The sequence below is a fragment of the Mastomys coucha genome, unplaced genomic scaffold (assembly GCF_008632895.1).
Source record: "Mastomys coucha isolate ucsf_1 unplaced genomic scaffold, UCSF_Mcou_1 pScaffold13, whole genome shotgun sequence".
In the NCBI taxonomy this organism is placed as follows: domain Eukaryota; kingdom Metazoa; phylum Chordata; class Mammalia; order Rodentia; family Muridae; genus Mastomys; species Mastomys coucha.
In genome coordinates, this window is record NW_022196895.1 from 5,834,615 (window position 1) to 5,845,872 (window position 11,258).

General features: G+C 39.6%; 1 long non-coding RNA gene across 1 annotated transcript in view; it reads right to left on the reverse strand.

Annotated features, from left to right (window-relative positions):
- Window positions 1-10,805, reverse strand: part of LOC116086823 — a 12,453-nt gene extending 1,648 nt beyond the window's left edge. Inside the window, exons 1-2 of the long non-coding RNA XR_004117153.1 lie at window positions 10,378-10,805; window positions 9,546-9,655 (exon numbers count right to left, since the gene is read on the reverse strand). This is a non-coding gene — a long non-coding RNA (uncharacterized LOC116086823). The remainder of the gene's footprint in view (window positions 1-9,545; window positions 9,656-10,377) is intronic.
- Window positions 10,806-11,258: the final 453 nt, after the last annotated feature.

The following is an 11,258-nucleotide window of genomic DNA, read 5'->3' on the forward strand; positions in this document are numbered from 1 at the left end:
TCTGTATCCATTCCTCTTTTGAAGGACATCTGGGTTCTTTCCAGCTTCTGGCTATTATAAATAAGGCTACTATAAACATAGAGGAGCATGTGTCCTTATTATATGTTGGAGCATCTTCTGGATTTATGCCCAGGAGTGGTATAGCTGGGTCCTCGGGCAATACTATGTCCAATTTCTGGAGGAAACACAAAACTAATTTCCAGAGTAGTTGTACCAGTTTGCACTCCCATCAGCAATGAAGGAGTGTTCCTCTTTCTCCACAATCTCTCCAGCATCTGCTGTCACCTGAGTTTTTTATCCTAGCCATTCTGACTGGTGTGAGGTGGAATCTCAGGATTGTTTTAATTTGCATTTCCCTGATGACTAAGGATGTTGACCATATCTTTTGGTGCTTCTCAGCCATTCAGTATTCCTCAGTTGAGAATTCTTTGTTTAGCTCTGTACCCCATTTTTAATAGGGTTATTTGGCTCCCGGTAGTCTAACTTCTTCAGTTTTGCATATATTGGATATTCATCCTCTATCAGATAAAGGATTGGTAAAGATCTTTTCAAAATTTGTTGGTTACCATTTTGTCCTATTAACAATGTCTTTTGCCTTACAGAAGCTTTGCAATTTTATGAGGTCCCATTTGTCAATTCTTGAGCTTAGAGCTATTGGTGTTCTGTTCAGGAAATTTTCCCCTGTGCCCATGTGCTCAAGGCTCTTCCCCACTTTCTTTTCTATTACTTTCAGTGTTTTAGGTGGAGGTCCTTGATCCACTTGGACTTGAGCTTTGTACAAGCAGATAAGAATGGATCAATTTGCATTCTTCTACGTGCTAAAAAATGCCAGTTAAGCCAGGACCATTTGTTGAAAATGTTGTCTTTTTTCCACTGAATGGTTTTAGCTCCTTTGTCAAAGACCAAGTGACCATAGGTGTGTGGGTTCATTTCTGGGTCTTCAATTCTGTTCCATTGATCTACCTTCCTGTCACTGTACCAATGCCATGCAGTTTTTATTGCAATTGCTCTGTAGTACATCTTAAGATCCGGGATGGTGATTCCAGCAGAGGTTCTTTTATTGATGAGATTAGTTTTCACTATCTTGGGATTTTGGTTATTCCAGATGAATTTACAAATTGCTATTTCTAAGTCTGTGAAGAATTGAGTTGGAATTTTGATGGGGATTTCATTGAATCTGTAGATTGCTTTTGGCAAGATGGGCATTTTTACTATATTAATCCTGGCAATATAATAGCATGAGAGATCTTTCAATCTTCTGAGATCTTCTTCAATTTCCTTCTTCAGAGACTTGAAGTTCTTGTCAAAAAGATCTTTCACTTGCTTAGAATCACACCAAGGTATTTTATATTATTTGTGACTATTGTGAAGGGTATTGTTTTCACAATTTCTTTCTCTGCCTGTTTATCCTTTGTGTAGAGGAAGACCACTAATTTGCTTGAGTTAATTTTATATCCAGCTACTTTGCTAAAGTTGTTTATCAGGTTTAGAAACTCTGTGGTGGAATTTTTGGGGTCATGTAAGTATACTATCGTATCATCAGCAAATAGTGATAATTTGACTTTTTCCAATTTGTATCCCTTTGATCTCCTTTTGTTGTCTAATTGCTCTGACTAGGAATTCAAGTACAATATTGAGTAGGTAGGGAAAGAGTGGGCAGCCTTGTCTAGTTCCTGATTTTAGTGGGATTTCTTGAAGTTTCTCTCCATTTAATTTGATGTTGGATACAGGTTTGCTGTATATTGCTTTTACTATGTATAAGTATGGGCCTTGAATTCCTTATCTTTCCAAGACTTTTATCATGAAGGGATGTTGGATTTTGTCAAATGCTCTCTCAGCATCTAATGAGATAATTATATTGTTTTTTTTCTTTGAGTTTGTTTACATAGTGAATTTTGTTGATGGATTTCCGTATATTGAACCATTTCTGCATCCCTGGGATAAAGCCTACTTGATCATGATGGATGATCATTTTGATGTGTTCTTGGATTCAGGTTGCAAGAATTTTATTGAGAATTTTTGCATTGATATTCATAAAGGAAATTGGTCTGAAGTTTTCTTTCTTTGTTAGGTCTTTCTGTGTTTTAAGTATAAGAGTAATTGTGGCTTCATAGAACGAATTGGATAGAGTACTTTCTGTTTCTATTTTGTAAAATAGTTTGAGGAGTATTGGTATTAGTTCTTCTTTGAAGGTCTGATAAAACTTTGCACTAAACCCATCTGGTCCTGGGCTTTTTTTGGTTGGGAGACTATTAATGACTGTTTCTATTTCATTAGCAGATATGGGACTGTTTAGATCATTTATCTGATCTTGATTTAACATTGGTACCTGGTATCTGCCTAGAAAATTGTCCATTTCATCCAGGTTTTCCAGTTTTGTTGAGTATAGACTTTTGTAGTAGGCTCTTATGATTTTTTGGATTTCCTCAGTGTCCGTTGTTATGTCTCCCTATTCATTTCTGATCTTCTTAATTAGGATACTGTCTCTGTGCCCTCTAGTTAGTCTGGCTAAGAGTTTATATATTTTGTTGATTTTCTCAAAGAACCAGCTCCTAGTTTGGTTGATTCTTTGTACAGTTATTTTTGTTTCTATTTGGTTGATTTCAGCCCTTAGTTTGATTATTTCCTGCCTTCGACTCTTCTTGGGTGAATTTGCTTCTTTTTGTTCTAGAGCTTTCAGATGTGCTGTCAAATGGCTGGTGCATGCTCTCTCCAGTTTCTTTTTGGAGGCCCTTAAAGCTATTAGTTTTTTTCTTAGGACTGCTTTCATTGTGTCCCAAAAGTTTGGGTATGTTGTGGCTTCATTTTCATTAAACTCTAGAAAGTCTTTAATTTATTTCTTTATTTCTTCCTTGAGCAAGTTATCATTGAGTAGAATGTTGTTAAACTTCCACATGTATGTGGGCATTCTATTGTTTATGTTGTTATTTAGGAGCATCCTTAGTCCATGGTGATCTGCTAGGATGCAAGGAATTATTTCAATCTTTTTGTATCTGTTGAGGCCTGATTTGTGACCAATTATATGGTCTATTCTGTAGAAGGTACCATGAGATGCTAAGAAGAAGGTATATCCTTTTGTTTTAGGATAAAAAGTTCTATAGATATCTGTTAAATCCATCTGTTTCATAACTTCTGTTAGTCTCACTGTGTCCTTGTTTAGTTTCTCTTTCCGTGATCTGTCCATTGCAGAGAGTGGGGTGTTGAAATCTCCCACTACTATTGTGTGCGGTGTAATGTGTGCTTTGAGCTTTAGTAAAGTTTCTTTTATGAATGTAGATGCCCTTGCATTTGGGGCATAGAGGTTCAGAATTGAGAGTTCATCTTGGTAGATCACACATTTGATGAGTATGAAGTGTCACTCCTTATCTTTTTTATCACTTTAGGGTGAATGTCGATTTTATTTGATATTAGAATGGCTACTCCAGCTTTTATTTGGGATCATTGGCTTGGAGAATTGTATTCCAGCTTCTTATTCTTAGGTAGTGTCTGTCTTTGTCACTCAGGTGGGTTTCCTGTATGCAACAAAATGTTGGGTCCTGTTTATGTACCCAGTCTGATAGTCTACGTCTTTTTATTGGGGAATTGAGTCCATTGATATTAATAGATATTAAGGAAAAGTAATTGTTGCTTCCTGTCATTTTTGTTGTTAGAGTTGGAATTCCATTCATGTGGCTATCTTCTTTTAGTTTTGTTGGAAGATTCCTTTCTTGCTTTTTCTAGGATGTAGTTTCCCTCCTTGTGTTGGAGTTTTCCATTTATTATACTTTGAAGGCCTGGATTTGTGGAAGTATATTGTGTAAATTTGGTTTTGTCATGGAATATTTTGGTTTCTCCATCTACGGTAATTGAGAGTTTTTCTCAATTACCTGGGCTGTAGCCTGGGCTGGCATTTGTGTTCTTTTAGAGTCTGTATGACATCAACCAGGATCTTCTGGTTTCATAGTCTCTGGTGAGAAGTCTGGTATAATTCTGATAGGTCTGCCTTTATATGTTACTTGACCTTTTTCCCTCACTGCTTTTAATATTCTTTTTTTGTTTTGTGCATTTGGTGTTTTGACTATTATGTGGCAAGAGGAATTTCTTTTCTGGTCCAGTCGATTTGGAGTTCTATAGCCTTCTTGTATGTTCATTGGCATCTCTTTCTTTAGGTTAGGGAAGTTTTCTTCTATAATTTTGTTGAAGATATTTACTGGCCCTTTAAGTTGGAGGTCTTCACTCTCTTCTATATGTATTATCCTTAAGTTTGGTCTTCTCATTGTGTCCTGGATTTCCTGGATGTTTTGGGTTAGGAACTTTTTGCATTTTGTTTTTTCTCTTACTGTTGTGTCAAAGTTTTCTATGGTATCTTCTGCACCTGAGATTCTCTCTTCTATCTCTTGTATTCTGTTGGTGATGCTTGCATCTATGATTCCTGTCTTCTTTCCTAGGATTTCTATCTCCTTAGTTGTCTCTCTTTGTGATTTCTTAACTGTTTCTACTTCTATTTTTAGGTCCTGGATGGTTTTGTTCAATTCCTTTACCTGTTTGGTTGTGCTTTCCTGTAATTCTTTAAGGGTTTTTTGTGTTTCCTCTTTAAGTGCTTGAGCCTGTTTACCTGTGTTCTCCTGTATTTCTTTAAGGGAGTTATTCATGTCCTTCTCAAATTCCTCTATCACCAACGTGAGATATGATTTTAGATCCAAATCTTGCTTTTCCAGTGTTATGGGATATCCAGGACTTGCTGTGGAGGAGTACTGGGTTCTGATGAAGCCAAGTAGTTTTGGTTCTGTTGGTAAGATTCTTGTGTTTGCCTTTTGCCATCTGTTGATCTCTGGTGTTAGATGTTCTTGCTGTCTTTGGCTGGGGCTTGTTCTTCCTGTGGGTCTGTAAGCCTGTGTCAACACTTCTGGAAGATCAGGTCTCCTCTGGTAAAACCCATGCACAGAGGGCTGTGAATCAGTTGTCCCTCCTGAGTCCTGGGGTCAGAGCACACCCTGGAGACAGGCTCTCCTCTTGCGTAAAAGATACAGAGAGGGCTGTGGATCAGCTGTCCCTCCTAGGTGTAGATGGAGGTAGAAAAGATCCTGTCCCAGCTTCCCTGCCACTTCTGAGGCCTCTATATACACTCTTATATGCACAAAAATCTCTCCAACAAAAAGAGTTTGCACATGAAGAAAGTTTTAGAACCTCTATGTTGGTATACTGTTTCACATGAAAACCTTGACTTTTGTAATTTTGTGTGTTTTCATGAGTGCAGGTATATGCAGATACTTGTGTGCATGGGTGTGGAGGCCAGAGGATAGCCTTAGGTGTTGTTTCTTTTCAATTTTTGTCTTTTGAAGCAGGCTCTCTTGCTGGCCTGTAACTTACTAAGAGGATAAGTCTGGCTTTCCAAGAATGTCCAGGGTTCTTCCCATCTCTGCTTTCCTAGTATTAAGATTATAACAATGTACCACTATGCTTAACTTTTTTAAGTGTGGGTTCTGGGAATTGACCTCATGCTTGTAAGGCAAACACTTTCCCAAGTATGCTGTCTCCCCACCTTGGCTTCCATATTAAGGTACATACATGCATACTATGTGGATTAGCCTATATACATATTCCAACCTGTAGATGGGAGGAGATAGATATAGACCAGCAATCAGTGCTAGCTGCCAACCCAAAATGAATCTTATATCTGTTATTTCTTATTTACTTTAAATTTATTCTAGTGTTCAACCTTCTCTACCTAGTCAAAACAATTGTATGATGAATTACTTACCATTCCATGGACAAGATAACCTGCTGTCTTTTAGACAATAGTGATAATCCCCTTTATGTTGGCTAATTTTGTGTCAACTTGACACTTGCTACTGTCATCTGAGAGCAGGGAACCACAGTTGAGAAAATACCCCATAAGAACAGGCTGTAGGCAAGCCTGTAGGGCATGGTTTTAATTAGTGATTGATGTCGGAGGGGCATAGTCCATTTGACTGTGGTGCTTTCCCTAGGCTGGTGATCCCAGCTTCTGAGCAAGGCATGAGTAGCAATCCAGGAAGCAACCTCTCTCTCTGACCTCTGAATCAACTGCTGCATCCAGGTTCCTGTCCTGTCCTACACTAACTGCTTTCAATGATGAATATATGGAAATGTATGTGAAATAAACCTTTTCCTCCCAGGCTGCTTTTGGTCACAGTGCTTTATCACAGCAATAATAACTCTAAAACGCCATTCCACTTGTCTGTGTTTGGATTCCAGATGCAAATTTGGAGTAACTCAAGCAGTAAAAACCACTAGGAAACTTCTAAGAAGATGCTTAAGAATACAGCAGTCTCCTTATAACCTTAAGGTTATCACTAAAGACACCGTGGAGAGGATCCTGTCAAAGAAATAAGAATGTTAGTCTTTGGTCCTTGATAGTTTGAAAACTCTATCTATGAAGTCTGCCTTGTTACATAAGGCAGTAACTTACATCTTTACAAACCAGTGTGAACTGGAACTAGCTCTGAAATGAGGTTAAAAAAATTAATAGGGTGAGGCCCAGAGCATGGTACCAAATAGGCATGCCACAAATGAAAGTGTGATATTGCTGATAGGAGCCTGATATAGGTATCTCCTGAGAGGCTCTGCCAGTGCCTGACAAATACAGAAGTGGATCCTCACAGCCATCCATTGGACTGAGCACAGGACCCAAGGAGCTGAAGGGATTTGTAGCCCCATAGGAGGAACAACAATATGAACTATCCAGTACCCCCAGAGCTCCCAAGTACTAAAACACCAACCAAAGAGTGGGACTCATGGCTTCAGCTGCATTTGTGGCAGAGGACGGCCTAGTCAGTTATCAATGGGAGGAGAGACTTTTGGTCCTATGAAGGCTCTATGCCCCAGTATAGAGGAATGCCAGGGCCAGGAAGCAGGAGAGGGTCAGTTGGTGGGTAGCAGGAGAGGTGAGTGAAAAGGGGGTTTTTCCGAGGAGAAGCTAGGAACGGGGAGAACATTTGAAATGTAAATAAAGAAAATATCTAATAATAATTTAGTAGGTCTTTCTATTACAAGTCACAAACTGACTGAGCGAGGAAGAAATCAGGAAAACAATATCTTTCACAATAACCTCAAATAATAGAAAATGTATTGAGATAATCACAACCAAGTAAGTGAAAGACTTTTATAATAAAAATTTTGAGTCTTTGAAGAAAGAATTGAAGATTAAAAAGGTCTCCAGTTCTCATGAATTGGTAGTAAAAATGGCCATCCTACCAAAAGCAATCTACAGAATGAATAATGGAATCACTGTTAATATTGAAACAATTATTTACAGACTTGGAAAGGACAACATCATATGAAAAATCAGCAAACAAACGAAAAAACCAAGATAGCTAAGACAATCCTAAACAACAACAAAAAAAGAACTTCTGGAGGGATCACCCGATCATTCCTGATTTCAAGTTGTACTACCTATAGTAGTAAAAACCACATGGTATTGGCATAAAAAACATGTTTATCAATGGAATCAAGTTGAAGACCTAGACATAAACCCACACATTTATGGACACCTGATTCTTTCCTGGTACCTAGATTAGGACTTTGTTGTAATAGATTCCTATTAAACATTGATTAGTCATAAGGATAAAAAAAAAAATTAATGGAGTGAGACCCAGAGCATGGTACCAAATAGGCATGCCATGACTGGAAGTGCATCATACTCTTTTCCAGCCCTGCTCAACAGGCCTTCTCTCACACTGTCCTCCACTATGTTAACAATAGAACATAGATCACAGCATTTTTCTTCCTTATTCTGGTCACTCTTGTTCTTAAGCAAAGAACTATGACCTACAGGAACAGCAGAGAACTCAGACTTAGCAGGAAGCTCTACATACAGGTTTCAGTGCTCACATGGGGATTTGGGAACTAAGCTCATGATTTTGCTACTATGAATTACATGCTACCACTACTTCACTCTATATATTCACTCTATTTAATTATTCCTATTATTTTCCTCTTATCGAAAAACACTGGATGTATAATTTCAACAGATTATCTTCCCACAGAAGCCTTCTTATCTTACTACTACAAGGGAACCAAACCTTAGCAGAATCCTAATAGAAATAAGTATTTTCAGATTTTTACAGATAAGGCAAGGAGGAGACTTTCTGTTTGGTGTATTTGAAAACAGAAGGATAAAACCCAAAAATATCAGAGTGAAGGCCATGTTACAGTAAGTATAAGAATAAGCTTATTTTGGTAGGAGTATGAGCAATGTAGGTATGCACATATGGAAGCCACAGATCAACCTTGTGTGATACTCCTCAGATGCCATATACCATGCTTTTGAGGTCTCTCACTGAACATGAGCTCATCAATTAGTTTAGGCTGGCCATGTAGCTCCACCTCACAAACTCTGGAATTACCAGTATGAACCACCATGCTCATATGTGTGCGTGTATGTGCATGTGTGTTTTAGTGGATAAAACTCGGTACTTCATGTTTGCATGGCAAGCACTTTATAGACAGAGCTGTGTCTCCAGCCATGAAAAAGCCAAACTTCCTGACAGGAGCCTAGTGATTAAAAGGATTCCAATGGGAAACAAAATGACTAATAATCAACAAGGTGACAAAAAGTGGAGATTTGCATCTTTTATTTATAGCCCTTAAAGCAACAGGTCCTCCAAAAACCACTCTCCTGAGCCAAGCCTGCCTTCTCATGGGAGGTAGCTGCTCACTGAGGCAGAGACCCTAAAATGGGGATGGGAACAAATGCATGACTGAGAACATCCACATAGTTTGGGTTAGTTTACTCTGTAGGAAAGGGAAATCTGGAGGAGGGGGGGAAGCTTATCCTAGCAAACCCTCAAGCACATTCTCTAAAATGCTCAGAAGACTTAATAGCAAGTAGTCTTCCGAGCTAGTGAAACAGAAGAAAGGTAGTCAAGTACAGGGGCAGGCACTGTGCCACAAACATTTGAGACCAGGAAGTGATGCTAAACAAGTATAAACAAGTATGGTGGGCTGAGGAGGGGAGTATGGCAGCCTTGCTTGGTAAAACACTTGCCACATACTCATGATGGCCTGATTTTGATACTAAGCACGCAGAGAAAACTTGCAGTGGTGGCACATGCCTCTACTCTCAGCACTGGGGGAGAAGATATGCAGGGATCCCTGGAGTTCTCTGGCCAGATAGAATAATCTAATCACTGACCCCAAGGCCCAGGAAGAGACCCCATCTCATGAAGCAAGGTGAGGGGCTCCTGAGGAACAACATCTATAGTTGATCTCTGGCACACACACACACACACACACACACACACACACACACATGCAGAGAGAGGGGGAAGGACAGAGAGCAAGAGACAGAGACAGTCAGACAGAAAAAGACAGAGAAAAAAAACAGAAAGTAAAAAACAGAGTATCAGAGAACAAATTAAGAATAAGTGAACCCCAGTCCTTTCCTGGAGAATGGTTCTGTAGAAATTGGTTTGCTTGTGAGACACTAACTGTAGGTGTTGGCTCTACTCTCAACCTGGAACACCCACATGGGTTTTTTTTAGTTCTGCACATTACAGGAAATTAGAAGTTATTTATTCCCTTACCTTGAGTTTCTGGAAAACATATGGGTGGGAGATATCCTTTCATCTCTGGCAATGCCTTGTCCCTGTTATGTATCTTGGCTGAGGGATAAGATGTTCCTCGGGTCACTACCCTATATGGGGAGTAGGTAGTTAGGTGAGAAGAGCACTTCACTCACCCAAGTCTCTACTCCACAGGCCTTCTTGTGCCTATCCAGCCTCACCATCCCATAAGCAATCATATTCCTAAAGCAGGGGTATATTTTTACACAAACACATCATGTTCTTGAGATAAATAATCAGAACTTTATTTATAGATTGCACCTAAACACAGTTATGGAGGAAAAAAAGAAAAAGGATTTCAGTATGTCTGATAATTAACATCCCAGGGGCGTAAAAACCTTCAAAGACTTCTGGGATACAAGACATTTGGACATGGATGGCAAAGTTAGATTCAAAGAGGTGCTGGCCTCTACCAGTGGGTGTAGCATATCGTGGTTCCTACTTAGAGCCAGTCCACCACCCTTTCCTCATAACAAAGTCATGTCATTAAAATGGTAGCTCCATGGCCCATCCAGAGCACCCTGATGCTGCTTGTCACCTCATTCTGACTCATTAAAAATGATATGAAGTCAATAGGAAACCTTTATTTATTTTTTAACTTATTTATTTTTTTATTAATCATTCCATTTGCTTATATCTCAAATGATATCTCACTTCCCTGCTACCCCTCCCCAAACTCCCATCTAACATCTGCCCTCTCCCCACTCCCATTCACCTCTATGAGGGTACTCCCCCATCTACCCACCCTCTCTCACCCCATCACCCCATCATCCCCCTAACTGGGGCATCAAACCTCCACAGAACCAAGGTCTTCCCTTCCCATTGGTGTCAGACAAGGCTGTCCTCTGCTACATATGTATCTGTAACCATGGTTCCCTCATTCTACATTCCTTTGTTAGTGGTCTAGTCCCTGGGAACCCTGGGTGGTCTGGCCAGCCAACATTGTTCTTCTCATGGGGTTACAATCCTCCTCTGCTCCTCCAGTCCTTCCACTAGCTCCCCCAATGGGATTCCCAAGCTCAGTCTGATGGTTGTTTCCAAGCATCCACATCTGCATTGGTCAGTTGCTGGCAGAATCACCCAAGGAACAGTCAAACCAGATTCATGTCAGCAACTGCCTCTTGTCAACATCAACAGTCTTCTGAGGTCTTCTCTAATTTCTTTCTTCAGCGACTTGAAGTTCTTATCATACAGATCTTTCACTTGCTTGGTTAGAGTCACACAAGATGTTTTCTATTATTGTTAATGCTGTTATTTCCTTATTTTTTTTTTTTAGCCCATTTATCCTTTGAGTAGAGGAAGGCTACTAATTTGTTAACTTTATGTCCAGCCACTTTGCTAAACTTGTTTCTCAGCCCTAGGAGCTTTCTGGTAGAATTTTTGGAGTCACTTATGTATCCTATCATATCATCTTCAAATAGTGATATCTTGACTTCCTCCTTCCCACATTTTATCCCTTTGATTTCCTTTCCATGTCTAATGGCTCTGGTTAGAATTTTGAGTACTATATTGAAAAGAGAGAGAGAGAGAGAGAGAGAGAGAGAGAGAGAGAGAGAGAGAGAGAGAGAGAGAGAGGCCAGCCTTGTCGTCTCTCTGATTTTAATGGGATCTGCCACGCACACTTGCGTGATGGCGGTATTTGAGGCGAAAACTTCAAGGAAAGTCAGCCTCCTG